We start from the raw sequence: 27875 nt of genomic DNA, 5'->3' as shown, positions 1-27875 counted from the left end.
AACTATGTCCAAAGCAGAATATACTGGCTTGGTTCAGAAATGAACGCTTGCTTTTATAATCAATTTCAGGGCATTTATTTTAAGTGTCAATTTGGGCCTGTTGAAAACACTTGTCTCTGTGTCAGAAGGTTGTAGTTTAAGCACTACTATAGACTGGAACATATAATTTAACTGACAGTTCAACACAGTACTGAAGGAGGATTGGCATTAAACCAAAGTCCCATCTGTCTCTTCTGGTAAAGTAATATATCCCATGGAACAACCTGAAGAAACACAACTGATATTTCTAATGTTCTGGCTAACATATATTTTTCAACAAGTAAGATTGGATTGCACATCAATCATTTGTTGTTTCAGAGACCTGCTCTAGGGTTGTGCTTATATTTGTTCTGAAACAGATTGAATTTCAAAAGTAATTTTCTTCTGTTTCTTCTTCTTCTTCTTGAGCCCATCAGCCCTACTGGGGCAAAGGCTGCCGACAGCAGCTAGCCAGATTCTTCTGTCCTGAGTCAATCTTTCAAGTCATCCCCAGGTGTAGCCTATCATCATTCTTCCTCTCCTGAAGGTAAGATCTTTGGAGCTTCTGCTGGCATTCTGGGCTTTTGCGGAATGGGATTGCTAGCCCATGTTCAACCCTCCTCTCACAGCTGGGCTTGGGACTGTTCATGACAGAGCTAAAGGTAGTCTTGCGATTGTAAAATTGAACCTGAGGAGATGATAAACTTTAAATGCGTAAGATCATCTTTTACATCAAAGTTACCTAATTTAGTTACTTAATTATTTTAAAACACTTCTGGATAATCTGTGGTCACAGAGATCTTTTCAAAAATGCTCGTCCTTTGTTAACACATTAGTAGCTTTAAAGCATAGATTCACCTCTCTTCTTAAGCGGACAAAACAGTAAATAACAAGGTACAGTGTCTTGTTTAATATTTATTCTATGTACAACAGCACCCTTGTCCATTTGTCGTTCTCCACTCATCTCCCTCCTGGAACTTAACCCTGCAAGTGGCACAAGTGCTACACCTGCACTTCACCTGCTCTCTCACCATGACTCAGAACACCAAACAGTCCTTCCAGACCAGGTGAGACAACATTTCACCTGCAAATGACCAAATCCAGTGCTCCTGGTGTGGTCTCCTCTGCAGCAGTAACACCCAACGTAGATTTGTTAACTGCTTTGTAGAGCACCTCCACGCCATCTGCTGCAGGCAGGACTTCCTGGTGGCCAACCATTTCAATTCTACCTCCCATTGTCACTCCATGGCCCCCTCTACAGCCACGATGTGGCCACTCTCAGGTTGGAGGAACAGCACTTCATATTCCATCTGGGTAGCCTCCAACCTGAAAGCATGAATATCAATTTCTCAAACTTCCAGTAATTTCTCCCCACTTCTGTTTATCCATTCTCCATTCTAATCTTTTCCTACTCCTTCTTTTCTGCTCACCTGCCTATCACTTTCCTCTTGTACCTCCACTCCTTTCCTTTGTCTCATGATCCAGTCTCCTTTCCTATCAGAAATCATGAAAGGTATCATTCAAAAATTTGTTTCCATTCATGATGTGTTAAGGTGGCCGGATTGGACATCAATCTAGTGATTTAATTCATTCATGTTGTTATCTAGGTAAAGTATTTCATGTGTATAATTATCTTTTAATCCTTATTTTTAAATCTTGGTGATGTCTAAATAAATTGTTCAATGTTCTTTTTTACATTATCTCTTGTTTTTCTTAAGAAAGTAATTTCTGGATGGGTACATTGATCTAGTCATCAATCCCTTCATCTGCCTGTGGTTATAACATTCCTTTCTTGTAAAGATGAATAGAAAAAATTCCTCTTTGCTCATTAGTCTTAAGACCATGTAAGCATATCAGCTGCCAGTTATACTTATCTCTGCCTCATCTAAACAAATGCCCATGGTTAAGTAATAACCAGCAGATAATCTTACACATTTTTAGCATTGGCAACTAAAGACAAGTTCTCTCTTCCTATGCCTACTGACTCACCATTAGCCACACTAAAGGATATTTTTCTTTATAAACAGCCTCCTCACATTCATATTTATTCAGATACCTTGCTCCACTGACAAAAACATAAAAGTGGAGAAAGTATGATTACCATTTTTTTCTGATCCCAATGGAGATTTACAAACAACTGCTCATTTACATAAATGAATTCTGATCTAAATATGCCACCACATGCTGAAGGGTAATCAGACAAGGATTCTTTCCTAATGTCCATTCCTGCTGTGATCACAGTTCTGCTGTCTGGTTCACTTCACAGTTAGGGTAGCTGCTCAGTGACATTACTGCCACCTGAACAGCCAACTGCTTCTGTGAAAAGAAAATACAGATATATTTCTCTTATTCTCTCATGATAGAATAGGAGAGTCAATGCCAGTTCTGAAAACAATCCCATCCCCCCATTATTTTCTTCTAATTTATTGCCCCTGAATTAATTCCACTTTGATTCTTCTACTACTCTCTACCTGTGAAGTAATTTACAGTAAACAATTAACTTACTGACCTTTATGTCAGCTATGGTGTATTAAATTTTGTAAAAATACTTGATGAAAGTCTGAACAATTCCAGGTGACACTTTAATTTGTTCTGAGCTTGTAGCATGTAAGGTGTCTCTACAAGTTTAACACAGTTGATTTGTTAAATATCTGTGAATAGCAGTTGTGCTCTTACACTATAGGTTAATTAAATATCCGCTAATAGCCTCTGGATTCTTTCTTAGCCTCAGGCACTCGTGGCATCAGAACAAACTATTAAAGATTCATCTATCTCTGCATGTCTCTCCATGCTTGTGGATTTCGCTTGGTTCTTGAGAATTCAGCTACGTCTACACTACGTTGGATAATTTTGAAAACGCCGGTTTCGAGTAAAAACGATAGGTGTCCACGCTAAGTGTTTTTCAAAATATCTCTGTCCGCATTAGATGGATATTTGGACGAATCTCTTCCTACTGGGCATGCTCAGAACACACAGAAAACAAGCGAAGAGGAAACGATATGCTTGGTGCGCATTTGTCGAGTTACAGAGTAGAAAAACTTAAAAGGAATTGCTCTTGGCTCTCGCGCAGGAGGACTTAAAACTAAAAAAAATACTGAAGCCTATGGAGGCAACCGACAGGGAGTTCATGGACAGTATGACCCGGCTGACGACAAACATTGAATAACTGACTAACTCTGTTGCATTAATAAAGCATCTTGTTAATTGTATAAAACACGTCTGCATCAGTAAACACAAAATAATCTGCAGATGTGGGGTCAAAGCAACACTCACAACACGCTGGAGGAACTCAGCAGGTCGGGCAGCATCCGTGGAAACAATGAGTTGACATTTCGGGCCGGAACCCTTCGTCAGGACTGTAGAGGGAAGGGGCAGATGCCCTATAAAGAAGGTGGGGGGAGGGTGGGAAGGAGAAGGCTGGTAGGTTCCAGGTGAAAAACCAGTAAGGGGAAAGATAAAGGGGTGGGGGAGGGAGGCAGGGAGGTGATAGTCAGGAAAGGTGAAGAAGGAATAGGGGAAAACACAATGGGTAGTAGAAGGAGGCGGAACCATGAGGAAGATGATAGGCAGCTGGGGGAGGGGGCAGAGTGACATAGGGATGGGGGAAGGGAGGGGGAGGGAATTACCGGAAGTTGGAGAATTCTGTGTTCATATCAAGGGGCTGGAGACTACCTGGGCGGTATATGAGGTGTTGCTCCTCCATCCTGAGTTTAGCCTCATCATGGCAGTAGAGGAGGCCATGTATGGACATGTCTGAATGGGAGTGGGAAGCAGAGTTGAAGTGGGTGGCTATTGGGAGATCCTGTCTGTTTTGGCGGATGGAGTGGAGGTGCTCGACGAAGCAGTCCCCCAACATGCGTCGGGTTTCCAAGTGAGGCAACACTTCACTTGTGAGTCTGTTGGGGTCATCTATTGCATCCGGTGCTCCTGGTGCGGCCTCCTCTACATCAGTGAAACCCAATGCAGATTGGGGGACTGCTTCATCGAGTACCTTCGCTCTGTCCGCCAAAACAGACAGGATCTCCCAATAGCCACCCACTTCAACTCTGCTTCCCACTCCCATTCAGATATGTCCATACATGGCCTCCTCTACTGCCATGATGAGGCTAAACTCAGGTTGGAGGAGCAACACCTCATATACCGTCTAGGTAGTCTCCAGCCCCTTGGTATGAACACAGAATTCTCCAACTTCCGGTAATTCCCTCCCCCTCCCTTCCTCCATCCCTACGACACTCTGCCCCCTTCCCCAGCTGCCTACCACTAATGGTCCCCCCTCTTTCTACTACCCATTGTGTTTTCCCCTATTCCTTCTTCACCTTTCCTGATTATCACCTCCCTGCCTCCCTCCCCCACCCCTTTATCTTTCCCCTTACTGGTTTTTCACCTGGAACCTACCAGCCTTCTCCTTCCCACCCTCCCCCCACCTTCTTTATAGGACCTCTGCCCCTTCCCTCTACAGTCCTGATGAAGGGTTCCAGCCTGAAACGTCGACTCATCGTTTTCACGGATGCTGCCCGACTTGTTGAGTTCCTCCAGTGTGTTGTGAATGTCTGCATCAGTGTTATCTTGTATTTCCATACAATGTTACATTAGGCTGTTACACATCTATTGTCAGAGAAGTACTTGTATAAATAGGTAAAGCACTTTCATACAAGCAAGGACAGAAAACAGGGCAAAGTGAGTCTACTTATTTATTCAGTAAGCTATGGGTCAAAGTATTTGGTGAGTACGTTTCTAACTCTTCTGGCTTCAGTCTCATTGCCATCTGTTCTGAAATTTTTAGGTTCTGCGAAGTGCAGAATCAAATATCGCTGTGATGATTGTACGCTCTAGTATCAATTCTTTGGCGACAATGAAGTAGTAATAATAAGAAGAATAAGAAGAAGAAGAAAACAATGAAATACTGTGCTGTCGCTATCTGCTCCAGCATGTCATGACAGTGGTTTTAAAAAGCTCCGGTTACCCCGTACTCACTGCAATGGATATTAGGCGTTTTCAGATTTATTCACTCTGGAGACCGTTTCTGAAAATCTCTGTTTTGGGGGGCTGAAAACGCCATTTCAGCGGGGATGGAAGGACAAAACGAAGAGAAAAAGCTTTGTTTTCAAAATTATCTGGTGTAGTGTGGACGTAGCCTTTACCTAGACCAAGAATCACGATTGATAGCTGCCTCGATCAGGCCCAGAGTGATTGTGCAATTCAGAATTCAGAGCTCCCCTGACAACAGCACCAATCAAGTGGTGACGGTAAATCATGAGCCCTGAAAACTTTGTAACTTATTATGTAGTATTTAGTGTGGATTATTTGTGCTTGCTGTTTTATGATAATAAATTAGGCTTAAGTTACTTTGTTGTGATAAACACTCACTACCACATTTCCTGGATACCCAAATTGGTTTGTGGTCTTTTGGTTCTGATCAACCCAGCCCATTTACAAGGATCAAGAAGGTTTGATCAACAGAGTCAGAAGAGTGTGTACAGGACTGCTTTGAGTTGGTGGTCTGGACAATATTCAGATATTCATCTCTGAATCCGAATGAATATGCCCCAGTTGACACCAATTTCATCAAGACCTGTGTGGACGAGTGTGTGCCTTCAAGAATATACCAGACATAGCCAAAGCAAAAGCCACAGAAGAACCAGCAGACTTTTAGTCTGCTGAGGGCTAAATCTGTTGCATTCATGACCAGTGAGCCAGAACTATGCAAGAAGTCCAGGTACAACCCAAGGTAGGCTATTTTAAGAGCAAAAAAAAAACAATTCCGATTGAAGTTAGAGATGGAATTAGATGCATATCAGCTCTGGAAGGGTTTGCAAGATATTACTTCCTAGAAGGCATACTGAACATCATGAATGACTGCGATGCTTCACACTCAGGTGAGCTCAACGGCTTTTCTACAGTCATTGAAAGTGAGAATAAAACTACATCTGTATGTATCCCTGCACCATCTGGTGACCCTGTGATTTCTGTCTCAGTGGCCAATATCAGAACATCTTTCAAGAGGGTGAACCCTTGCAAGGCGTCAGGCTGATGCTTGATGGTATACCTGGTTGGGCACTGAAAACCCGTGTCAAGCAACTTGAGGGAGTTTTGAAGGACATCTTCAATCACTCACTGCTGCATTCGAAGGTTCCCACCTGTTTCAAAAGGGCGGCAAGCATACTAGTGGCCAAGAATAGCAGGCTGAGCTACCTCAAAAACTAATGCTTAGTTGCAGACTCATCTACTGTGAGGAAGTGCTATGAGATGTTGGTCATGGCGAGAATCAACTCCTGCCTAAGCAAGGACCTGGACCTGCTGTAATTTGCCTATTGCCATGATACGTCTACAGCGGATGCAATCTAACTGACTCACTACTTGGCCTTGCATCACATGGGCAAAAGTAATACCTACATCAGCTGCTGTTTATTGATTGCAGCTCAGCGTTCCACATAATCATATCCTCAGATCTGACCAACGAGCTCCAAAACCACTTACTCAATGTCAGCAAGACCAAGGAGCTGATTGTTGACTTCAGGAGGATGAAACCAGAGGACCATGAAACCAGAGTCCTCATCAGAGAATCAGTGATGGAGAGGGTCAACAAGTTTAAATTCCTAGACCGTTATTGTTTCAGCGGACCTGTCCTAGGCCCAGCACAAAAGTGTAATTACAGAGAATGCATGGCAGTGCCTCAGCTTCCTTAGAAGATGACAAAGATTCAGTGTGAACTCTATAACTTTTACAAACTTTTATAGATAGGTAGTGGAGAGTATATTCACTGGCTGTATCACAGCCCGGTATGTAAACACCAATGCCCTTAACTGGAAAATCCTACAAAAAATAGTGGATACGGCCCAGTTAATCATGGGTAAGGGCCTCTCCACCATTGAGCACATCTACCTGAAGCATTGTTGCAGAAAAGCAGCATCCATCATCAGGGACCCTTGTCACCCAGATCATGCTCTTTTCTCACTGCTGCCATCAGGAAGATTACATAAAAGCCTTAGGACTCACACCATCAGATTCAGGAGCAGTTATTTCCCCTCAGCCATAGGCTGTTGAACCAAAGGGGATAACTTCACTCAACTCCACTTGCCCCATCATCGAAATATTCCCACAGCCTATGAACTCACTTTCAAGGACTCTTCATCTCATCTTCTCAATATCTATTGCTTATTTCTTTCTTACTATTGTTTCTTTCTCTTTGTATTTGCACAGTTTGTTCTCTTTTGTATGCCCAAGATGGTGCAGACTTTCACTGATTCTATAATGGTTACTATTCCATTACAGATTTATCGAGTATGCCCAAAAGAAATTGAATCTCAGTGTTGTATATGGATATATATATGAACTTTGGTAATAAATTTACTTTGAACTTTGAAAACCTGGGCCTCTGTGCCTCCTTTTGCAACTAGATCCTTGACTTCCTCAGCGGGAGACCATAATCAATACAGATTAGAAATAATACAGTCTCCTTGCTGACAATCAATGCTGGGGCTCCTCTAGGATGTGTGCTTAGCCCACTGCTCCACTCTCTGACTGTGTGCCTTGGCACAGCTCAAACGCCATCTCTAAATTTGTTGAAAACACAACTATTGTTGGCAGAATTTTGGATGGTGATGTGGATGCGAACAGGAGCCAGATGGATTAGCTGGTTGAGTGACGTTACAACAACAACCTTGTACCTAACATCAGTAAGACCAAGAAAGGAAAAGTCAAGGGAACACACACACGCAAGTCGAGGGATCAGCAGTGGATAGGGTGAGTGGATTCAAGTTCTTGGGTGTCAATATCTTTGAAGATCCATCCCTGGGCCCAGCATATCGATGCAATAACAAAGAAAACATGACAGCAGGAATATTTCATTAGGAGTATGAGGAGAAACTTGCAAATTTCTAGAAATACACCATGGACAGCATTCTAAATGGCTGCTTCACAGTCTGCTATGGGGAGGCAACTGCACAGGATCGGAACAAACCTGCAGAAATTTGTAAACTCAGCCAGCTCCATTATGGGCACTAACTTCCCCAGCATCAAGGACATCTTTAAAAATTTGGCATCTATCATTAAGGATGCCTATCACTCAGGATTTGCCCTCTTCTCATTGATACTTTCTAGGAGGAGGTACAGGAGCCTGAAGACACACACTCAAGGTTTAGGGATTATTTCTTCCCCTCCGTCATCAGATTTTTGTATGGACAATGAACCCGTAAACACTACCTCATTATTTCTTTTGTTTTCTTTTTTTGCCTAACCCTTTTCTACTCATTTAACTTAAAATATATATTTTTTATTGTAGTTTATAGCTTTTTTATTATTATGTATTGAAATGTACTGCTGCTGCAAAACAACAAATTTCATGACATATGTTATATACCTCATGGATATCTTGTGACTGTCTTATGAGGGATATCTTGTGACTGTCTTATGAGGATGATGTAATGGTCTTGCGGAGGTCACATGATGTAATTTTCCTGCCAAAGTGAGGTCACATAATAAGTTGTTCTCAACAGGTATATAAAAGGGAGACCACTGGTGACACAGTTAGGGTTTTCAGTTTAGTTTTGTGTTAGATACTCCGTTTTTGCTGCGTATTCGGCCGATGATGCAGTTTTGTTTTAAGGTGGAGTTCTACTTTCTTTTATAAGTAGTATTGGAGAGTGAAGACCTTACCAAAATTCAGGAATTCACCGAGTCGAGTAAAGTTGGTGTCGTTCGGCAGTTTCGTAAAGGATTGACCTTATTGATTCTTCGGTCAAGAGATAGTGACCTGCATCTAGAATAACTCCTGCCAAAAGAGCAAGGAAGTTTGTGCGAGGTTCGCTCACCAGGAAAAAGGTTAGTTCTTTTTAAGCTGTTTATTTCTGTTGTTGTGAATCCTGACAAGGCAGATTCTGGCTGGGATCAGCAGTAACGACACGTCTTCAAGGAATTCTTTACTTCAGGAAAGTCTCTCCTAATTGACTGTATAAATCGCTTGGACTTTCAAATTTACCATTCTAAGAAACGTGTTCTAATTTACCACTTTAAAACTGTGTTCGCATTTACCGCTTTAAGAACTAGTACTGAGTTTGGCGGTTTGTTAAATGGCTGCATAGCAGTTTACTTCCGGTTAAGGTTTTCGTTTGTTTATCTTTTTACTAATATTGAGCAGAGTTTAATAAATGGTTATTTGTTTATAAAACCTGACTCAATTCTATATTCATTGTTGTCGGTCACGTGACACATAGACCAGTGATATTAAAGTTGATTCTGATTCAGAATCTGAGTTTTACTTTCAACTTAGTCATGAGCATGTTTTAGCTAATTGATCTTAGCAAGCCAAGATGGCCTTGGTGGGCCATAAATATATAAATTAAATTAATTATATATGTTACCTTAGACAAATTGTACTCTGGCTTTCTTTCACAACAAAGTAACACATTTTGCTTTTGTTATGCTTGCTATAGTCACATTAGATATCTTTTAGTACTTCTTGGCTTCTGGAAGTATAAGGAAACAAAGTATCATGGTACCGGAGGAAATAACAGAGGTACTTAATGAATACTTCAGTATTCACAATGGAAAAGGATCTTGGTGATTGTAGTAATGACTTGCAGCAGACTGAAAAGCTTGAGCATGTAGATATTAAGAAGGAGGATGTGCTGGAGCTTTTGTAAAGCATCAAGTTGGATAAGTCACTGGGACCGGATGAGATGTACCCCAGGCTACTGTGGGAGGCGAGGGAGGAGATTGCTGAGCCTCTGGCGATGATCTTTGCATCATCAATGGGGACGGGAGAGGTTCTGGAGAATTGGAGGGTTGCGGATGTTGTTCCTTTATTCAAGAAAGGGAGTAGAGATAGCCCAGGAAATTATAGACCAGTGAGTCTTACCTCAGTGGTTGGTACTTTGTTGGAGAAGATCCTGAGAGGCAGGATTTATGAGCATTTGGAGAGGTATAATATGATTAGGAGTAGTCAGCATGGCTTTGTCAAGGGCATGTAATGCCTTATGAGCCTGATTGAATTTTTTCAGGATGTGACTAAACATATTGATGAAGGAAGAGCAGTAGATGTAGTGTATATGGATTTCAGCAAGGCATTTGATAAGGTACCCCATGCGAGGCTTATTGAAAAAGTACAGAGGCATGGGATCCAAGGGGACATTACTTTGTGGATCCAGAACTGGTTTGCCCACAGAAAGCAAAGAGTAGTTGTAGACGGTCATATTCTGCATGGAGGTTGGTCACCAGTGGAATGCCTCAGGGATCTGTTCTGGGACTCTTGCTCTTTGTGATTTTTATAAATGACCTGGATGAGGAAGTGGAGGGATGAGTTAGTAAGTCTGCTGTTGACACAAAGGTTGGGGGTGTTGGGAGTGTGGAGTGCTGTCAGAGGTTACAGCAGGACATTGATAGGATGGAAAACTGGGCTGAGAAGTGGCAGATGGAGTTCAACCCAGATAAGTGTGAAGTGGTTCATTTTGGTAGGTCAAGTATGGTGGTAGAATATACTACTAATGGTATGATTCTTGGCAGTGTGGAGGATCAGAGGGATCTCGGGGTCTGAGTCCATAGGGTACTCAAAGCAGCTGCGCAGGTTGACTCTGTGGTTAAGAAGGCATACAGTGTACTGGCCTTCACCAATGGTGGAATTGAATTTAGGAGCTGAGAGGTAATGTTGCAGCTATATCGGACCCTGGTCAGAGCATACTTGGAGTACTGTGCTCAGCTCTGGTCGCCTCACTACAGGAAGGATGCGGAAGCCATAGAAAGGGTGCAGAGGAGATTTACAAGGATGTTGCCTGGATTGGGGAGCATGCCTTATGAAAATAGCTTGAGTGAACTCGGCCTTTTCTCCTTGGAGCGACGGAGGATGAGAGGTGACGTGATAGAGGTGTGTAAGATGATGAGAGGCATTGATTGTGCAGATAGTCAGAGGCTTTTTCCCAGGGCTGAAATGGTTGCCACAAAAGGACACAGGTTTAAGGTGCTGGGGAGTAGGTATAGAGGAGATGTCGGGGGTAAGTTTTTTACGCAGAGAGTGGTGAGTGCGTGGAATAGGCTGCCAGCAATGGTGGTGGAGGCGGATACGATAGGATCTTTTAAGAGACTTTTAGATAGGTACATGGAGCTTCGTAAAATAGAGAGCTATAAGTAAGCTGAGTAATTTCTAAGGCAGGGACATGTTCAGCACAACTCTGTGGGCTGAAAGGCCTGTACTGTGCTGTAGGGTTTCTATGTTTCTATGTTTCTATAAATTACTTTTATTACTTACATTACATCTCCATTCAAATGTGCAATGTGCAATTAGAGTAATTTATAATAAATATTATGTACAACAGGATAGTCAATATAACATAGAAATACAGTTGCATCAACATGAATTAATCAGTCTGATGGCCTGGTGGAAGAAGCTGCCCCAGAGCCTGTTGGTCCTGGCTTTTATGCTGCAGTACTATTTCCCGGATGGCAGCAGCTGGAACAGTTTGTGGTTGGGGTGACTCAGGTCTCTAATGATCCTTTTAATACACCTGTCTTTGTAAATGTCCTGAATAGTGGGGTTCGCATCTACAGATGTGCTGGGCTGTCCACACCATTCTCTGCAGAGTCCTGCAATTCAGGGAAGTGCAGTTCCCATACCAGGCAGTGATGCAGTCAGTCAGGATGCTCTCAGTTGTGCCCCTATAGAAAGATAGTGTGGGGTTGCAGTTTTGAGGTCAATTAAGATTGTTTACTGACTGTAGGCTTGAGTGTAATCAGATTATCCCTGCTGAAGATGTTATCTGGGAGGAGGCACTGATTTTGTCTCATTGGATCCTGCCAGGGATGAGCAGGCATTTTGATGAACCATTGTTGGATGCCTATTTCCAACACATTGCTGAAAAGAGGAATTCTTGTTGCCTGGTAGAATATGAGCTGAATGCTTCTGCTAGTAATGCATCCTTGCTTATGCTTGTATGGTATCTTCTTGTTAGCTGACGTAGCATTGAGGGCAATGAAATATGAAAGTAGATTTGGAAAGCTATTATATGTTTGACTTTGAAACAATAAGGAGCAGCTTCACGTTCAAGATGGGGTTTTGCATGACCAAATCAAAGGTGGTGAAGAGTCAGCACTTCAGAAGGAGATTGAAAATCTGGTTGAATGTTTTCACAACAACCTCTCACCCAACTCTGCTGTCTGTATGGAGGATACACATTCTTCCTATAACCTTATGAGTTTACTTTGGCTGCTCTGGTTTCTTACCACATCCCAAAGATCTGTGGATTGGGTGGGTTAATTGGCTATTGTAAATTTCCCTTAAAATGTATGTGAATGGTAGAATTTGAGGGTGGTTGAGGAGAATGTGGAAAAATAAATGACTGATATAAGATTAAAGTATTTGAGAGCGAGAAAGAAAGAGATCATTCGAGTACAGAGGCCCCAAAAAGCCATTTGCGATATTCCCTTTCTCCTGCGACACCTCAGTTGGCGATGCTAACATGAAATCAGTTCTTCCACAGGGCCTCAGGGCCTTGCCCTGAAGGCACATATCTTCCAGGCTGCATCCTGGAGATTTCGAAAAACGGCCGGTTCGTAAGCTCTGGGAATGGGAACCACCACCGTAAAGAACCGTAGTTTGAGTGCAGCTGTAGGTCACAGACCAAGAGAACCCCACACACTTTGAAGCGGAAGAAAAAAGGGACAGTAAGGGGAAGAAATAAAGCTGTTTTGCAGATGAGCTCGAAGAAGCCACCTTCTGGCGACATCTTAGGATCCTCAACAGCAAGGTCATGCTCTCTTCTCGCTGTTATCATTGGGATGGAGGTACAAGAGCTTTAGATCCCAGACTACCAGGTTTAGGAATAGGTATTAATTACCCTTCAATGATCAGGTTCCTGAAGTAGCATGAATAACTTCACATACCTCAACATCAGACCGATTCCACAACCTATGGACCCACTTTCAAGGATTCTACAACTCATGTTCTTAGGATTATTTATTTATGTACGAATGCATGTATATATTTATTTCAAAGTTCAATGTATGCATACTACGTATACACAACTTTGAGATTTGTCTCCTTACAGGTTGTATGTATTTTAGTATTTTGTATTTGCACCATTTGTCTTCTCTTGCACATTGGTTGTTGGTCAATTTTTGTAGCTTTTCATTGATTCTATTGTACTTCCTTGTTTTACTGTGAATGTCCAAAAGAAAATTAATCTTAGGCTAGTATAGTTGACATATACATACAATAATTTGATAATAAATTTACTTTGAACTTTGAAGACATGAGGAAAATCGGCACAAAATTTGGGTTTTAAATTATTAAGACAATTTATAGGTTAAAAATGTTCACTATTAAAATTTGATCTTGTTCAGTGATGAATGAAAACTGGAATCACATTCTTACAAAATATAATGGAAATATTGAACCCACTCTTCTAAAAAAAATGTATAGATATTGGACCAATTGAAATGTTTAAGACAAAGAGATTGCTGTATTTTTGTTAAGGAAAGGACTTGGGCAAACCCACTATGTGATAGGTTCCCTATTTTTCTCTACTCATTATTCAACTCACAAGAAATGTAATTTTGTCAAAAGAACAGAAAACTTCTGTGTATTAGCAACTCTAACTTGCAATAATGTGTTGTTGGCCAACTATAAACTGTACAGTGGTGAATAACATAGCAACCTTTCCCACTGTCACACTTCATAGGTCCTATTCTTTCACATCTTATCCCCTTGCTCTTCACATACTTGTAGAACATCTTGGGGTTTTCTTTAATCCTGCCCGTCAAGGCCTTCTCATGACCCCTTCTGGCTCTCCTAATTTCCTTCTTAAGCTCCTTCCTATTAGCCTTATAATCATCTAGATCTCTAACATTACCTAGCTCTCTGAACGTTTTGTAAGCTTTGTTTTCTTCTTGACGAGATTTATTACAGCCTTTGTACACTACGGTTCTTGTACCCTACCATAACTTCTCTGTCTCATTGGAACGTACCTATGTAGAACTCCACACAAATATCCCCTGAATATTTGTCACATTTCTTCCTCACTTTTCCCTGAGAACATCTATTTCCAATTTAAGCCTCCAATTTTCTGCCTGATAGCCTCATAATTCCCCTTACTCCAGTTAAACGCTTTTCTAATTTGGCTGTTCCTATCCCTCTCCAATGCTATGTTAAAGGAGATAGAATTGTGATCACTATCTCCAAAATGCTTTCCTACTGAGAGATCTGACACCTGACCAGGTTCATTTCCCAATACCAAATCAAGTACAGCCTCTCCTCTTGTAGGTTTATCTACATATTGTGTCAAGAAACCTTCCTGAATACACCTAACAAACTCCACCCCATCTAAACCCCTTGCTCTAGGGAGATTCCAATCGATATTTGGGAAATTAAAATTTCCCATCATGACAACTCTGTTATTATTACACCTTTCCAGGATCTATTTTCCTATCTGCTCCTCGACATCCCTGTTACTATTGGCTGGCCTATAAAAAAACACCCAGTAAAGTTATTGACCTCTTCCTGTTACTAACCTCCACCCACAGAGACTTCGTAGACAATCCCTCCATGGCGTCCACCTTTTCTGCAGCTGTGACACTATCTCTGATCAACAGTGTCATGCCCCCACCTCTTTTGCCCCCCTCACTGTCCTTTCTGAAACATCAATTCAATTCAATTCAATTCGATCTCTGCTGTGGCAAGAAACTTTCAGGATGGCACAGATGGCAATAATGTTCTCAAAACCCCCTTGAAACTTTCGTCAGATCATGGAAATCCCTGGGTCAAGGCCATTAACGCTAGTGGAGAAGGGTCGTGGAAAGTACCTTTATTTTCTTTGATGAGAGCATGCAAACAATAGCAGCTGAAGGAGCATAGAACCTCCCAAACAAGTTAATGGCCTACGCCCCCCAAACACTGTACTGCTACCATGACCCCACCCACTATCACCTGCATCGCAGCAGGAGTCTGCATTTCTACATGGGCTTTACCAGTCACCTTCGATCTCACAGACTTAGAACGGATGATGAAAAAGAAGATAAAAAGACGAGGAAGGCAGTTTGACACAAAAGAGACTGCAGATTCTGGAAGCTAGAACAAAAAAAACAAACTGCTGGAGGAGCTCAATCGGCTTCAGATGCAGCTTGATTTCTTAAGTTCCTCCAGCGGTTCTTTTGCACAAAGAAGACAAAGTTGTGTGTTTGTATTTTCAAAGGAAAATACCCAGCAATCCTCCCATGGATATGGATAGATACAAGCAGAATGAGCAAGCACTGGGGGAAAAAAAACTTCCTTCACAGGATTTACTTCACTGTGCAAACAGTGACTAAATTTGTTGGAACATGACCGCATGGATTAAACTCCCAATTCCAACAAAGCATTGCCACCATCAGTGACAACATCAACATCAATCAATCAGTAACACTCTGATGAATCAAGAAAGCTATTAAAGTATTACTTATCAGATTCCTGCTGGGAAACACCCATATAATAAGAGCACACCGAGGTCTTTTTTGAGCTGCTGTACACCCTGAAGCTCACAGTATTAAAAATTACATTTATCCAACCTTGAGGTTGGAACGTGCACTGTCACAATATTTGTGAAACACCTCAACTCATTTGATTCAGGGCTAAAGTTTCTCTTCAGCAAAAGGCAACATTAGTTTAAGCCATTTTCCTCAATTCCTATGTTAGTTAAATAAATTTACTTTGTGATAAATAATCTGTGTATCAGTCTCTGTTTACTATAATGCATTGCTTTTTCTTGAAGACGGTTCATAATGTTTGTTTTCCAAACCTATCCTGTTGCTTCTTTCAGGTAGTTCCTTTTGGGGTAGGTAGTAGAGTGAACTTTCAGAATCTAAGCCATACAACATGAAAACAGACCCTTTGGTCCAAATCCATGCCAACCAAGATGCCTTCCAATGAGCTAGTCCCTGTATTTGCCTGTATTTAGCTCATATCCCTTTAAACATTTCCTATCCATGAACTCTTTCAAATGACTTTTAATCATTGTAATTCTTCCCACCTCTGCCACTTCTTTTGGCAGCTCTTTCTATGTACTCACAATTTTCTGTGTGAGAAACTTGCCCCTCAGGGCCCTTTTAAAGCTTTATGCTCTGAAGTAGACGTGATGAATATTGAACAGTTTTCTTATTTGTTGTGCTCCAGCAGAGGAGATGAAGCAAACTATTGTTGTGAGGAGATTGAGGGCTGGTGCGAGGAGACAGTTTTGATGGACCCCAATCTGCAGGGAGTATTGAGACAGTTGTTGAGGGTGATTAATTTCTGAATGCAGCTAAATTTGAGGTGGATTCTTCATAGTCCCTTTCCACTGACTGCCAGAGTTCTTCTGAGGTTGCAGAAGATCATTGTGACTCAGTGATCGAAGGCGCTTTTAAAATGTTCCTACGAATGTTTACATGGCAAAGATCCATCTTCATTGTATTTCTCAATGGACAGAATCAACATTGATTAGCTTTATTTGTTATTTGTACATTGAAACATCAAAAAGTGCAGTGAAATTCAATATTTGCAACAACGACCAACAAAATCTGAGGATATGCTAGGGGTAGCCAGCAAGCGTCACCATGCGTCCAGTAACACATAGCATGCCCACAATTTACTAAATCTTACCAAACGGTACATTTTTGGAATGTGCAAGGAAACCAGAGCACCCGCAGGAAACCTGCAGAGAGAAAGTTCAAACTCCTTACAGACATCAGCAGGAATTGAACCTCGATCATTGGCATTGCAAGGTGTGCTGTGCTGTGCTGCCAGCCCACCCCAGCTGTGACTCCAGGAGTAGATCTGTGCCTATTGGAAAGAGGCAGCTGAGAAGGAGTTTGAAAAGACTTTCTCCGTGGCAGACCCTTTGTAATTACAACTGGGTTCGTCTCTTTCTTGAAGGTGGTCATGATTACACAGACTCTGAGATTACTGCCAGCTCCTCCTCTTCCAAAAGGGGGAGCTGATGCTGGGATTTTCATCTCTGCCAAGTTTTTAAAACTTTAGCAGAGATGCCATCTGCTGTAGAGCTCTTGCTGTTTGCTTTTCAGCTGGCATATTTTTTTCCAACCTCTTATTGACCTTGTATACCAATGAGACTGGATAGAATAGTGGACTGTGGGGCAATCAAAGAGATCTGTGTCAAAGGCAGAGTCTCTTCTGAAAGTTCTTTCAAATGATTCTCATAATAATTTCTACTCTGTCCTTGATAAGCTCTAGTTCTTCCTTAGGTTTCAAGATAGAAACATAGAAACATAGAAAATAGGTGCAGGAGTAGGCCATTTGGCCCTTCGAGCCTGCACTGCCATTTATTATGATCATGAGGATAAGACTTTTGGAATTCCAGACTTAAATGGCCTTGAAAATGATGAGGCGTCCTCATGTCATGGATGTCATTGGGTCTCCTGTGCTCTACCACCCACAATATCTTCTATTTGATGGAACTTGATCTTTAGGAGCTAATGTAGATCTGTTTTCTTTAAGACATGGTGATGCTTCCAATTCTCAGAAAGCTGGCACTTGTGATTAATTAGCTCTTGATTTCCTATTTGTTCTCATTAAGTCAATACTGGCACTTGCAGGCAAAAAAGCCAAGAGTCTTTTACATGTGCTAATTATGGTGGGGATGTGGTGGTTCCAGGCATGGTTGGTGTGTTGTAGTCCCTGTTGTTTGGAGATCATTACGTTATTAGTGAGGCATTGCTGAGAAAGGCATAAGCACTGGAGATTCTGCAATTGCTGGAAATCCAGAGTAACACACACTGAATGCTGGAGGAACTCAGCAGCTGAGACAGCATCTATGAAGAGGAATAAAGAGCTAACTTTTTGAGCCAACTTCCTTCATCATAAATGCTACTGGATATGCTGAGCTCCTCTAGCATTTTGGGATTGCCTGAGTAAGCCTTTGTAGATACCTTGACTTTTATCCTAGTATAATATTCTAAATTAAATCCTTTTCTTGAGATGCTGCAACAAAAGCTCATTGGGTTGATTCCTGGGAGTATGTATCATCCTAAAAGGAGAGTGTGAATAAGCTGGACCATGATCCCTGCAAGTGAAATATGATGGCTTATCTCACTGAAACATACACAGCACCAGTGCGTACCTTAAATTAATTGACAGGCAGAATCTGTATCCACTATTTGAAGAAAAGGAGGCAGAATCTTAATTTGAGACTGATTTTTTAAACTCTCTACCCCAGATTAAGATCTATATATCTTTTAACAAACAATTTATTTTTTGAAAACTTTATCTAGGGATAGGAGAGTCAGCAAGGAAGAGAGCTAACGCAAGATATGCCATCACATTGAATAGTCGAGTAGGCTCAAGCAATGAAATGCCTCCACTTGCTCTGGTCCTAATACCTCAATTTTCTATATCACAGGATGCTTTGAAAAAAAAAGTAAGAATTATGGGCTAATTTGTTTCTCAAGAAGACAGAGGATAATGTTAACCTAAGATCTGATTGGAAAAGATGGAATGTTGCTTTAGTTTCTGCTTAAAACACGCAGATTTCAAAAGCTGAATAAAATTGATGGACTATTATGGTTGGACCAGATCTAGTTAATTTTCCAATGACTAATTTTATTCTCAATTCTGCATTTTAAATTATCTTTCTGCAAACTGTGTGTAAGAGTAGTTTGGACTGCTATATAGATCACTGGAAAATAATAAGCAGTCAGATGAAGAAAAGATACAATGAAATGCCCCCTGAAGGCCTTACCTGTTAGTTGTTGTGGCTGCATGTCTGGTCTTGCCGAATAAATATCCTCCTCCATAAACATAACCTTCTCTATGAACTTCAGCAATTTCAGAAGAGTCACAATCAGCATATGAGCCATTTCGCAAAAACCTGACAGTGCTAAAAGAATGTCCTTCTTTAGCAGAAAATCCGTTTTTGGCTTTGTTCTTGCTACATCCATTTGCATTGCAGGTAGCGGTGATTTATGTTTTGACAAATTATTCTCAGGAGCAGCTGCTAGTGAAATAGAAAGCAGTCAGCACTGCAGTCAGCACCATTACCTGCCTAGATTCATCTACCTGATTTTTAGAACTGCTCAGTCCAACTGTCTGGTGTCTTTACACTTCCACGCCAATCAAAAGTGAAGGGAGAACATCTGCTCTTAAACCTGAATGAAAGTGACTCCATTAACAGGACTCTCTTCATCATAAGGGAATTTTTCCCTGAGGGAATCTGAAAGATTGTTCTTCACACAGACTTTATTATTGTATGTGGTATGGGAGGCAATGTTCTGTCATCTGCAGTGACATGCATCCCATAATTGAAAACTTAGGTCTCGATCCGTTAGAAGTCTTTTGTAAGACCTGCTGTAAGGTTTGGGGCTCTAACACTTGAATATCTGGGTAGATTTACATGCAAGAAAAATATTACAAGAAACTGAAAAGCTAAAACACTGTAGGTGCAGTTCTGCTGAAAGCATTCATCTGAAATGTTGACTGCTTCTCACTCCAAAGATTCTACATGACAAGCTGAGGACATCCAGTATTTTCTGTTTTTTTTAATGTCTGTAGATATTGTATATAGTCAAATTTAAATAACTGCATCATAAATCTAGTTTTTAAAATGCTATTCCTTATAACTGGCTTAATAAATATTTTGGCCATTCAGTATTTAAACATATGTGGGTGCTAGAGTCATTCATCACAACTTTTAGCTTCTTGTGTTTGCAGAGCCAGTATCAAAGATTCTTGACTGTGATTAGGCTGATAAGTAAAGCTTGCATAATATTTCACAAATATTTATAATACATACATTCCACAGCCTCACATTGTCAATGAGTTCTGTAAATTTTCCAGTATCTAATACTACCATCCAATATGGAGCCAACAGTACAAACAGAAGGACATTTTCTGCATCCAGTTGCTGCATTGCATTTCACACAGATATTATGAGTGGCATTTCCTTTGCTTTATGGCTATCCATTCACATACTTCTGGATGTTTCCTGAACAAATAAACAAAATACATATTGTGATGTCATCAAAAAAATCAATGTTCTCCAAAATGAACTCAACCTCTCAATTTATTTTAAACTTAAGAGAATCTGAAGATGCTGAAATCTAAAATAGCACAAACAAAATGCAGGAGGAACTCACTAGGCCAGCCCCCATCATATCCCGATGAAGGGCCTTGGCCCGAAACATCAGCTGCTTACTCTTTTCCATAGATGCTGCCCGACCTGCTGAGTTCTTCCAGCATTTTGTGTGCGCTACTCCCAATTTACTTGTTTAGTTTTCTTACAGAAAGGATCATATTTTTTATTTATGGTGATGAATATTGCAGAATTCCAGAAGTGCATTGATACAAAATGTACTTTTATCCCAACAAATCTGCTGAACTTGTGCGGTAGGCTTTTTGTTGTAAGTATGCACAGAGGTTGACAGAGATAGGAAGCAAAAAGAAAACAAGTTAGCTTTTATTTTGTGCTTTCCTGATACACTCCTGCTGATACTTAATATACATTCCTTAATAATGTCAATGACAACCCTGACGTAGACTCTAAATATCAATAGGCCTGTCTTCATTGGCAGCAAAAAAAGATTATAATGGAACCAACGTGCTCCTAAAGTTTAAGTGCAGTTTGCCACCTGCTGAAGGTTCTGTACCTTTTCATTGTGTTTATTCTTTTACACAGAGAAACTGACTTGTGTTCTTTCATGTCAAACAAAGCTCTACAGTCTCTTCAGTGCATCAATATTCTGCAGTCTAACTAACATGGCAAACACCCGCACTAATGTTCCGAAGGAAATGATGACAAAATGGTCACTGACTTTAAGCCCAAAAAGAAAGGCTGTCACCGTATGAAATTTCTTGCTGGTTGAGCTCTCGTAAAGGCTTTCATGTACTTCCTTGTGAAAGGAGATCTCCCCATTCTTGGCCAAGTAGTTGTGCTGAGAACTGCAGTCTTTGTTCCTGGCCCCTTGCCAAGTGACACAGACACCTGAGTTGTAAGCACATCTGGTTTTTTCCCAGCTGCCTGAGCAACTGTTCCTTTTCACATCTCTGACAGTCATTGACAGACTCAATGAAATGCCCATGCTGAGCAGACTGGTTGGAGGTCAGGACTGTAGCTGCTGACAACTGTGCTGTTTAGAAATCTATGCCAAAGGAGAAATGCTTTGCAAAAACTCAGCAGCAAACAGTGCAGTCATTAACAATAATAATGCAGGAACAGCAGCACAGAAAACTGTAGAGTATAGCGAAGTATAATATGCAAAAAAAAACAATGTTTTCTTTACGGCATCTAAAATTTCAAACAACATTAGAGTCAAAAACATTATTTGAAGGCAAAACTGCACATCAGCAGAGTCCTGGAGAGCAAGGAAGGTCTATGTGACAAATTTGATTTTATTTTCACACAATTCAATAAGATGAGGACCAATCAGTTCTAAACGTGCATCCATTCTCCTACAAATCGTAGGTTGAAGAATAAGAGTACTCCAAAGACATAGAAAATGCAGGTCAGGGAACATTATTTGCAAGTGAAGTTTATGTTTCAGAATGATTACCTTTCATCAGCACTGGGAAAGTTACAGTTTCTTTTTAATTTCCAGAAAGGAGCAGTTAAGGCAAGAGAAGGGCAAAGAGACCAAAAGGGGAATTCTGTGATATGGAAAAGAAAAAAAGATACCAATGATTGTGGCGTCAGCTGAGAAAAAATGGTGAAAATCTGTTTTGGGGATAATGTAAGTGGAAAAAGTGAATGGAAATGACCAGAAAAGGAGAAAAAAATAATCTGTATGTCATGGAGAAGTGAGACATAAGGCTAGAAAAGGTGATTGTCTGAAATTCTTTAATTCAGTGTTGAGTCCTGAATTCTATAATGTGTATAGTCGAAGGATAAGGTTCTATTGTTCAAAATTTTGTTGAGATTCATTGAAATAGCATTGAAAAATAAAGGCAGAGAGTTTGAGGTAAGATTGGAATGGAGAATTAGAATGACAAGCAGCAGGAGCCTTAGGGACATCTTTGCAGACTGAATGAGGATGTTCTGAAAAGCAGTCACCAAATCTGCATTCATGTTCCTTAGTACAGAAGAAACACACTTTGAGCACCAACTGTATTATTACTAAGTTGAAATATGTACAAGTAAATTCCTCTTTCACTTGGCTGTTTGGAATAGTGGAGTTAGGGGAGTATTGAACAAGAAGGTCCTGGAGGGAATGCCCCTTTAAAAAGGCTGGAAAGGGAGGGGAAAGAAAGATGTATTTGGCATTGATATCAAATGACAGTAGCAGAAGCTTTGTGATACAATAATGTCACCATTCAGCTCGATCTAATAATTCTAAGAGGTGAACACTTGGATGGAGTTGGTCTTCTCCATGAACAGATAATTGCAAAGTAATTATGTACTGGAACTGGTAAAACCAGTGCTATCAGGCAACAGGAATTGTCCAAAGATTTTCCTCTCAGTGGAAAACTATCCACATCATAATTACCTAGACAAGACTGCAGTGCTCCAGATCCTTTGGTAAACCACCCAAGCACATGAGCATTAAGAACCTATGCTGCTTTGTTCTAACATTGAATTAATGTCACTGAAGGCCAAAAGCACAATAGCAATAGCCAAGTAATGGATACACAGGGAATTCTCTGGCTATGCAACTGTAGAAGGGCAAGTGGCCTGAAATTGATATTCTGAAAAAAATATCCAATACCCTTCACATGAAAGCATAAAGGTGACGAGGTGTCTACAGTTGGTTATCAATGGTTTAACTGAAAATTAAGTGCAAAGCAGTACTCTTTAAGGCAGGGGTTCTCTACTTGGGGTCCACAGACCCCTCAATTAATGCTAAGGCCCCATGGCATAAAAAAGGGTGTTGGGAAGCCTCGCTCTAAGGATAGTTTTTGATAGAGAGACAAAACTAACTTTCAGTCTCCTCCCTTTCTCTTTAAGCATTGTAAACTCCTGGAACCTAGTTTGCGCCTTTCTATTTGGAGAAAGCAATCTGTTCTACATGGCCCTTTAAGAAAAAAGTTGCCAGTGAGGACTTAGGTTGAACCAAAGAAGACTGAGCCATACTGTTCATTTTATGTAGCAGAACTCTGTGTCCTTAACGGGGAACAGCTTAATGAAAAGCAACTCTCCCATTGTTCTTTCTGTTTCTATTTGCAATGGGTCTTTCTTCTGAAGTCCATGCACTGAAGGTACCTTCATAATGTTATTGGTACAAATTTTAATTCAATAACAATGAACCAACAATGCTACTTGATCAAGTCAGGGTTTTATGTCCTGGAAGTGAAACTGCATTCAAGCACAAATGGTATATTATGTTTCGAAGAGATACAGAGAGAAAAGGGGATTGAAAGGAATAACATAATAGTGGTAAAAGATGGGGATTCAGTTACAAAGAAAACAAAAATAGAATCCAATTACCTTGAAAAAGTAATCAGCCCCCACAAACATTTTTACATTTTACTGCCTCATTTTCTAATTTTAAAATATACTGAAGTAGGATTTTTTGAGCGAATCCACAAAACATTGTGCACCATGTCAAATCAAAAAAAATTCCAAAACCTGTCAACAATTTACTAAAAATTAAAAAGCAAAATTGTGAGGTTGAAAAAGTATTCGTCCCATTTGTAATTACAACACAAACTTTCCTCAGGTATAATACTGTATATTACCTTACCAACTCACCTAATTTGTTGATGTAGAAAATTGGAGGATCACCTGTTTTCAATGAATTCATAAGAGTAAATACCCTTCTCTCTGCAAGGTCCAATGGTATGGTAGATTTTCAACAGACCAAACCAAAACGAAGAGAAAAGAGCATTCAAGGCAAGTCAGGGAAATGCTAATAGAGAAACACAAAACTGGGGAAAGCTACAAGGCCACCTCAAAGGCACTGAACATACCTCGGAGCTCAGTGCAATCCTTCATGAAAAAGTGGAACAAAAATGAAACCACAGCCATATTGCCTACGTCAGGAGGCCCCTCTAAACATAGTCACTGGAGAAGAACAACGCTTGTAAGAGAAGCTACTGTGACACCAACAGTCACTGTGAGTGAGCTGCAGAAGTCTGTGGTTGCAACTGGAGATGAAGTGCAAGGCTCCACAATCTCTATGGCCTTGCATAAAAGGGGTATTTATGGAAGAGTGGCAAGGAAGCAGCTCTGACTAAAAAGCAAAGCATATCCTTGCCAATAAAGACTTTGCAAAGTGTCACATAGAAGATACTGTAAAGATGTGGAAGAAGGTCTTGTGGTCAGATGAGACTAAAGTGGAACATTTTGGCCTCAAATCTGAGAAGTAAGCATGGCGTAAGTCTAATACTGCACACCAGCCAGACAACATTATCCCTATTGCAAAGTATAGCGGAGGTAGCATCATTCAATGGGGCTGCTTTTCAGCAGCACAGACTGGAAATCTGGTCAGAATTAAAGGGAAGATGAATGCTGCTAAATACAGAGAGATCACCGGGGAAGAAGTTTAAAGATTCAAAGTGTATTTATTATCAGCAAATGTATAAGCTATACAACCTTGAGATTTGTTTGCTTAACAGGCATTCACAAAGCAAGGAACCCGAAAGATCCCAATTTAAAAATATATAAGACCAACCCTAGTGCCCATAGAGAAAGAGAAAAAAAACAAATCTTGCAAACAATAGGAGTGAGCAACTGTAATAAATTCCAAACCAAAATGAGTCCTTAGATTCAAATCCTCAGAGCAGCTCGGAGTAGGCCAAAGCCTCAGTATTCAGTTCATCATAATAGTAGGGCAAGGTGCAGCAAAGTTCGCAGGTGTGAAGCACAGCAGCCAAAGGCAGTCCCACAGCTTTAGCATCATGGAGAGAGTAGCCCCCTGACTATCTGGGCAGTCATTTAAATTGTCCGAACCTCACACTAGGAACCGGGCCTTGTCACGGTGAATCACTCCGGGCCTAGGTTTAGCTGCCGGAGAAGCCATTTTGAACCTCTGCAAATCAACTCAGCGCTTAGCGTGATCCAACCTTGCCTGTCTCTCAACACACTGAATTCCAGCCTATCTCTGCTGATGTTTAGATTGTCCAAACAGTGTATTGTACCTTGCATTTAGGACCTGGGCCCCACCATGGCGAATCACTCCAAGCTTAGAACACGCCACCCTGCAATTCACTTTGGACTTGGATTTCACTAGTGAAGAAGCCATTCTTGACCTCACCAAATTGGCTCACTGCTTAGAGTGGGCCACACTTGCATGCTGGGTAAGTTGGACAGGCATTGGAACTCCTCTGTCTCATGTTCTCCCCTTCGAATCATTCACTCCAACCAGCATGGCTCCAACTCCAAGTGTGTTGATTTTGCAGCACACCTGCAGGGCATATCTTGCGAACTCGTTTTGCTCTCAGTCGCCTCTTCATTGTTTGCAGTGATAGTTTACCACAATTTATTTTTAAAAATACATTATTAATAATGTTTTAATTGAATCCCTTTACTTTCGATAACGCCATCTTAAACCAAAAGTTTAAGATTTTAGCAGACTAATGACGCAAAGCCCACTGCCAGAGCAACCACGGCGTAGCATCAAATGAAGAAAATTGATGTTGTTGAGTGGCCTACGCAGAGTCCTGTCCTTAACACAATCGGACATCTCTGGCAAGACCTCAAATTTGCTGTCCACAGCTGCTCCCCAACTAACCTGGCACGGCTGGTTAGTTGGGGAGCAATTTTGCAAGGAGAATAGACAAATCTTGCTCCATCACTTTTTGCAAAGCTAATAGAGACTTATCCAAAAAGATTACTGACTGTAATAGCTGTGAGAGGTAGTTCATCTAAGTACTGAGCAATGGGGGACAAATACTTTTGAACTGCTAACCTTCTAGTTTCTGATTTTTTAGTCTTTCAAGTTTTACAATTTTCCCTGTTTTTTGAACTTTGCTGTGAAAACGGGACCATGTGATTCACAAATAAAAATTCTCAGTTAAATTGATCAAAATCCTTGGAAGTAATACTCATTTGTAGTGTGTGCACGAAGGGGTGGGGGCTGAATGCTTTTCCAAGGTATTATAAATATATGACGGTAATAGATAAATTTCCTACAGACCACCTAAGAGTGGAAAGGAGGTGAAGAAAGAAATATGCATTCAAATTAGGAAAATGAATGTAAAATAGAATAATCATAATGAGAAATATTAAGTATCCAAATGTTAATTGGGAAGAAATGGGAATGAAGTTTCTGCAATATATACTGTATACTTCCAACAGATCACTTTTGGGTCTAATGTAGTAAGAAGAACATCTAGGCAATAATGATTATTAATATTACATCCTTTAAGATGACAATGGACACAAGTATGATGAAAACAATTGACAGATTGGAGAAAAGTTTGAGATTAGAATTTGGAAAGATAAAATGGGTAACAATATTGGCAACCAACAATGATGAACAAGAATGGAAAACATTGAAAATGGTAGTCAACAGAACACAAGAAAATATTTCTGCTTAAAGGAAAGAGCATAACATGCAAATTTATGAATGAGTAAAGACATTTTATCTAAGGGTAAAGAAGAAGCCATATATTAAATACATATACAGCAGAAGAGTGCATGGTAAGAAATAATCAAATGGGTTCAGAAGTGTAGAATAACTATTAGGAAGACAAAAGGAAACAAATCTAAAACAAATAAATAAAATATTTTACAGATGTCTTATAAGAAAGGAAGGTTAAAAAGAGAATATGGTCATCAAACAACAGAAATTGTACCATGAATAATCATGGGTGAATAATGGATATGAGAAATTATTATACTGGAGAGATGGAAAAATGTGGATATGAAATCGGATTAGAAAATGAGTAATGAGATACGTATTTAGTAAAAATTTATATGTTAAGCAAATTAATCAAATTCAAATAGAATAGAACCTAAGTGTAAAGGGCTGGGTTAATCAGACCCATCTATTCAACTGTCCAGTAAATTTGGTAACAACTGTACAAGCACAACAAAGTAAGTCTAATTTATTATCATAAAATAGATAGCACAAATAAACCACAAAAAACATAGTAAGTCACAAATATTTCTTGACTCATGATTCCTACTCACCACTTGATATTTTGTCACATTTGAGGGAACTCTGATTTCCAGTTCGTAAAACCACCCCTGGGTTCCTGGCACTGATCGCAATCCCAGTCCTGGTTGAAGTCAAAGAATATTATTTTTAAAACTGTCCAAGTTTCACAAATGCCAAGCCACCATGATACAAAGTATTTGTTCTTGTCCTTGAACAGTTTGGCTTTGTTCTTTCAAACAATACATGGGTCCTTTAACACAGTATTCAGCCTACCCTCAGAAGTCAGTTAGACATTTTAATGGTCACTGTTGTCACGTGAACGAAGTCACCGGAGGGAAGTACTGATAGCTATGAAGCAGTCTCTTTATTCAACAAAATAAAACAGAGCAGGAATCATACTGAGACTACTCTCAGAGGAAGAAGGCTTACTTGTCCCAACACTATACATTTTATATGCTAAAAGTCAAATGACTATTCAGGACAATTCCATATTTACAATGCATCTGCAATGTTTCCTTTGAACTACACACAAACTCCGTACCTCCCTCTTCACACCCATACTACAGGCACCCAAATGATACCCAAATAATGAATTTATACCAGCATTTTCTGGCCTTTCAATTAATTGTGGTTCATGGTTCTTAGGAACCCATTGTCAGAACTGCATTTCAAATTTAATCTACAGTCTATATTTGTATTTGAAGTCAGTTGCTGGTTATGAGCTAAATGCTCTCCAGTATCTTAGTTCACGTGGCAACAGTCATTCCTTGTTATCTGGTAGCACACATCATTCCTTGGGCATACAAATTACATTAATGTTTACATATAAGCAATAAGCCCAAAGAAAAATTCCAACTATCATCAAACACTAACAG

At 40.3% G+C, this 27875-nt stretch overlaps 1 long non-coding RNA gene across 2 annotated transcripts in view; it reads left to right on the top strand.

Moving 5' to 3' along the window:
- Positions 1-8597: 8597 nt before the first annotated feature.
- The window catches only part of LOC134343415 (uncharacterized), a 131166-nt gene continuing 111888 nt past the window's right edge, over positions 8598-27875 (top strand). For both annotated transcript variants that reach the window (XR_010017224.1, XR_010017223.1), the window contains exon 1: positions 8598-8838. This is a non-coding gene — a long non-coding RNA (uncharacterized LOC134343415). The remainder of the gene's footprint in view (positions 8839-27875) is intronic.

The sequence above is a fragment of the Mobula hypostoma genome, chromosome 3 (assembly GCF_963921235.1).
Source record: "Mobula hypostoma chromosome 3, sMobHyp1.1, whole genome shotgun sequence".
Lineage (NCBI taxonomy): Eukaryota > Metazoa > Chordata > Chondrichthyes > Myliobatiformes > Myliobatidae > Mobula > Mobula hypostoma.
This window is presented reverse-complemented; position numbering and strand designations above follow the sequence as displayed.